Source organism: Hibiscus syriacus, unplaced genomic scaffold (assembly GCF_006381635.1).
Source record: "Hibiscus syriacus cultivar Baekdansim isolate YM2019G1 unplaced genomic scaffold, ASM638163v2 tig00003398_pilon, whole genome shotgun sequence".
NCBI classification, from domain to species: Eukaryota; Viridiplantae; Streptophyta; class Magnoliopsida; order Malvales; family Malvaceae; genus Hibiscus; species Hibiscus syriacus.
In genome coordinates, this window is record NW_024061969.1 from 2,035,236 (window position 1) to 2,041,235 (window position 6,000).

Here is a 6,000-nt window from a genome sequence, read left to right on the forward strand (position 1 = left end):
AGAAGAAGGTTGACTTACTATTGAAAGAGGATTATCCAGTCATTAATGAACCTATGACTGAGAATGATGCTATGTAGTTATTGAAATTCTTAAAACACAACGAACATAGCATTATTGAATAGTTGCACAAGCAACTTGCTCGTATCTCAGTCTTTGCCCTTCTATTGAGCTCTGAGGTGCACCGAGACGCATTGTTGAAGGTTTTGAATTAGACTTTTGTGCCAAAGGATGTACCTGTAGACAAGATGAATAGGTTTGTTGCAAATATCCAAGCAGACAATTTTATTTATTTTTCTAATGATGAGATCCCTTCGGGAATGATTGCCAACCAGAAAGCTCTACATATCAATGTTAGGTGAAAAATCCATGTTCTATCTCGAGTGTTAGTTGACAATGGCTCTACTCTAAACGTGATACCCTTGGTAACCTTGAATAAGTTTTCTGTCGATAGTATACACATGAGGAATTGCTAAAGCATTGTTCAAGCCTTTATTGGAACAAAGAGAGAAGCGCTAGGGAAGATTGACATCCCCTAACCATTGGCCCATCTACATATAAATTCGATTTCCTTGTGATGAATATCATGCCTACTTGCAATTGTTTGCTGGGAAGACCTTGGATTAACCAAGCAGGGGCAGTTCCATCTACACTATAACAAAAGCTGAAATTTATGATTAATGGGAGGTTGTTATGCATAAATGTCAAAGAGGACATTTTTGCTGCTGTCTCCACCACTTCCCCATATATGGAAATAGATGAAAAATATGTTGAATGTTCCTTCAAATTGATGCAAGAACATTTTCACATATAAAGGGAATATTCTTGAACATTTCTATGTTATATTTATTTTATATTAGTTTGATCATATAAGCTATTATAATACATATCATGTTAAGGTTACTAGTTATGTAGCTAACAAATAACTTAGAATGTACACATCTTTAAAATTGATACATAATGTTATTTAAGTATCTTAAGAATGTTAGAATAGTCTTGCATTCGTATTAAGCATGATTCATTACATTTATAAAATAAAAACATGCTTATCATTCATTTGTTAGCTCATGTGCACTCATTTAGCTCTTAAACCTTATACATTAGCTTACATATATTATATGATGATATACTTAGCTCGTGTCATGCATTCATATCTCACAAGGCCATGATCATGCACAACAGCAAGGTAATTAGCTCATACAAGCTCAATGCCATTGAATTAGCTTGTTTTCTTTGCACATGTAGGTACATTAGAGCATGGCACACAGTGGGAAAGCTTGGTGAAGTATTTGGAAGCCATATGCAGGTCACAATCAGCTGACAAACATCATGACAGCTTGTGGAACACTAAGGAAAGCTCAACTCAGCTGGAGGAGCTTAAGGCTAGCTAATCTCAACTAGTTGGACTATTTGAAGATAGGTTCCTAAAGGTGACATCAATTGTAACTGAATATAGTTGAATGTGATGCTATGAAGCTTGGGAGGTCACGGCTAAGGAGTTCATTCACCACCATCCTTTACATTGTTAGCTAGCTACGCACATGCAAGCTTGAAGGTAGCGCAACTCATGCCCAAGGCTGCTGCCCATGCTTAATCTTCATCTTATGCATAAGGTTGCACCACAAACATCCTAAAGAGCCTTGTGGACGCATTGTGACCAGCCAAGCCATGTGTTATGCGTGTGACTCCATTTAGTTGCCAAGATGAATGGCCACATAACCATACGGACAAACATCATTCCTCCTCCAATCTAATTCCAACTTGAAGGGCTTCAAGTGCTATTCGGCCATAAGACATGCCCCTCTAATCCAACCAAACCAACACCTAATTTTTCATGTTATTTATTAATTAATTATGTCATTATAGAGAGACACAAGGGTTGGTTGAACCACCATGTACCCATTCGGCCATGTCCCTTCAAAAACTATAAATAGGCTACTCCTATTTCATTTGTACTGACACATTTCTTATCAATTAAAGTGACATTATTCTCTTTTCTTAAGTCCTTATGACTTTTATCGACTTATCAAGTAATTTATATACATGTGGTGTCAACCCCTCTTCATTGATACTTGTGGTTCCTATCTCCATATAGATAGTGGGTCCAAGTCCTTTATTACCACCCCTTAAAAGATTTCTAAGGCTGGGTCTTTGCTCTCTATAGCATTGGTTCTTCCTTGGTCATTTCTAAGATACTATCCTCACCAACCTCCATTGTTTCATCACCCATACCATAGCCATAACAACATACTTCCGCTACAATTTCTCCTAACATAAATAGCCTACCATTTTACCTTCACATCTACCACCAAACACTCTATTTGAGCCATTCACTTATGCAGGTTGTTTTTCTTCCATTCCTAGATCCACAATCAATTAAAAGGTAGGAGTACCTTACATCAAACGGTATCAGAGCTTTCGTGGAAAAGCAACGTGCAACAACAACATCAAAAATACAAAAAAAAAGAAGTGCAAGTGAATTGCAAGTACAAGAAATAAAAATTTAGTAAAGAAAATTGCAAGCACTCAAAAGAAGAAAATAAAAAGAAGAAAAAAAGAAAAGAAAAGAAAAGAAAAGTTGATAGCACACAACAACAAGTCCTATCACCAAGCCATTCAAGTAAGCCTTTAAAATTGATTGTGGTGATAGAAGGGTTGTGAAGTGACTTTGTGTAAGTAACCCCTGTATTCTCTTCTTTCTATTTTTAAATCACCCTTTCATTATAATTTTCTATCCATTCCTACTAACCCTTTTGTAGTTGACAAATAACAAGTAAATTTTACTTGGTACAGTTTTGAGTAAAGTTACTTAGAACTTGAGATAAAGAGATTGCGAGGAAAAAAGGTTGAGCGTGTGAGATTAGAAAAAGACTAGTAAAAGCCTTGAAGTCCTAGAGTGAAAACACGAGCGGATTGAGTGACATTCAAGTTTTCTTGGAGTGAACTCGTGAAGCTTTATAAGAGTATTATCTGGTAAGGTCTTTTAAACATTTTATTTTCTTGTTTCACTAATCATGTCTCAGAGTCCAGGACGAACCCATGAAAGAGAAGCCACTAACTTAAAAACTCAATCAATTATGCATGAGATGGCAAGATTGTTGAAACTAGAGTTTGAGCCTTTGCATGATCGAATGGATCAATTTGAAGCATCTTTGGCCAACCGAAGGATAATTCTCCCTAGAATGGAAGAAGAAATTGAGGAGGAGGCTGAAGTAACCCCAGAAGCAAGAAGAGATATCCATAGAAATCAAAATGATAACTTCACCAACATTGAGGTAGCCATTCCACCATTTCAAGGACAAACTGATCCCGAAGCCTATCTTGACTGGGTAATCAAGATCGAACATATTTTTGAATGCCAAAACTACACTGAGAAAAAGAAAGTAAGGCTTGCTGCTATGGAATTTCTGGACTACGCCATAGTTTGGTGGGATCAATTAGTAAGTTCAAGAAGAAGAAATGGTGAATGCCCAATCAATACTTGGGAAGAAACGAATGCCAATATGAGGAGAAGGTTCTTGCCTAGTCACTATCACCGAGATCTTTATCATAAGCTTCAAAATCTCAAACAAGGAAACCAGAGCGTTGAAGATTCTTTCAAGGAGATGGAGATAGCCATGATTCGAGCCAATGTTGATGACGATAAGGAAGCAACCATGGCAAGGTTTTTACCTAACTTAAATCCTGAAATTGCTAACCTTGTTGAACTGCAGCATTACTCAGAGATTGAGGAGATGGTACATATGGTCATGAAAATCGAATGACAATTTAAAAGGAAGGTCTTCAACCGGAGTAGCCCAAATTCAACAACCAAATGGAAACAAAAGCCTAATACTTTTCGGAAGCCAACCCAAGTCCAAGCAAAGGATCATGTTGAGGTAACAAAAACTATACAAGTGGGTGAATCTAGTAAGGGTAAAGAAAAACAAACCAACACTTTTGAGAGGTCCAGAGACATCAAATTTTTTAAGTGTTTTAGAAAAGGACATGTTGCCAGCCAATGTCCCAACCAAAATACTATGATATTACTCGATAATGGAGATATTGTCTCAGATTCTGAAGAACCTATCTATGATGAGGAACCCAAAGCAATCCAAGAAGAAGAACCAAAAGAGAATGTAGATCATGGAGAAATGCTTGTTTTAAAGAGGTTCCTCCAGTTACAATCATCCAAAGAGGATTTGCAAAGAAACAACATTTTTCATACAAGATGTCATATCAAGGACAAAGTTCGCACAATGAGTATTGATGGAGGGAGTTGCACAAACATCGCCAACACTATTATGGTTGAAAAACTCAGTTTGACAACATCAAAACATCCAACTCCATATAAACACCATTGGCTCAATGAAGGAGGTGAGTTAAACATTACTAAACAGGTTCTAATTCCTTTTTCAGTTGGTAGGTACAAGGATGAGGTACTTTGCGACATTGTCCCTATGCATGCTAGCTACATTCTACTTGGTAGGCCATGGCAGTATGACAGAAGAGCCATTCATGATTGTTATCACAACTAATATTCCTTTAAGCATGGAGGACGCATGGTAATTTTGGAGCCTTTGATGCCTAAATAAGTTCAATAAGATCAATTGCATATGCGAAAAATTGTCCAAGCCTGGCGAAACGACACACTACCAATGAAAAATGAAGATGGACGGAACATGAAACCAAACTTCTTCATAAAGAAACATGATGGTTCATTGCTGGAAATTTGAGGGGCTCCTACGGAAAATGGTGATGGTGGGGATTCAAAGTCATAACTATTCACCAAGGGTTTTGATCTTCAAAAGGTAAGTACCCCTTCATTTGAAACCTCAGATCTCTTCACTTTTCAGGACCAACCAAATGAAAGATAACTTGCAAAAGACATATCCTTAGAAGAAGATCATTCCCAAAAGGCACCGTTTGGTAATTTATATTCCAAAGAAAAGGCCTAAAAGGATATCTTGTGAAAGGATACTTATTGGAAGAACACATTCAATCAAAGGATGCTTTCTTTTAGCAAAGGGACATGAAGCTATGAAATGACAGAATGATAAACACTTTAAAGGTTTCGATTTGAGGACAAATCGCCCTAAAGAAAGGGGGATTATGCAATCATGTTTTCACATATAAAGGGAATATTCTTGAATATTTCTATGTTATATTTATTTTATATTAGTTTGACCATATATGTTATTATAATACATATCATGTTAAGGTTACTAGTTATGTAGCTAACAAATAACTTAGCATGGACACAACTTTACAATTGATGCACATTGTTTTTTAAGTATGTTAAGCATGTTAGAATAGTCTTGCATTCATATTAAGCATGATTCATTACATTTATAAAATGGTAGCATGTTTATCATTCATTTGTTAGCTCATGTGCATTCATTTAGCTCTTAAACCTTATACATTAGCTTACATATATTATATGATGATATACTTAGATCATGTCATGCATTCACATTTCATAAGACCATGATCATATGCGACAGAAAGGTAATTAGCTCATACAAGCTCAATGTCATTGAATTACCATGTTTTCTTTGCACATGTAGGTACATTGGAGCATGACACATAGTGGGACAACTTGGTGAAGTATTTGGAAGCCATATACAACTCACAATCAGCTCACAAACATCATGGCAGCTCGTGGAACACTAAGGAAATCTCAACTCAACTGGAGGAGCTCAAGGGTAGCTAATCTCAGCTAGTTGGACTATTTGAAGATAGGTTTCTAAAGGTGACATCAATTGTAGCTAAATATGATGCTATGAAGCTTAGGAGGTCACGACTAAGGAGTTCATCACCACCAGCCTTTACATTGTTAGCTAGCTAATCAAATGCAAGCTTGAAGGAAGCTCAACTCATGCCCAAGGCTGTTGTCCATACTTTTTCTTCATCCTATGCATAAGGTTGCACCAAAAACATCCTAGAGGGCCATATGCAAGCCTCGTGACCAGCTAAGCCATTTGCTATGTGTGTGACTCCATTTATGTGCCAAGATGAATGGCT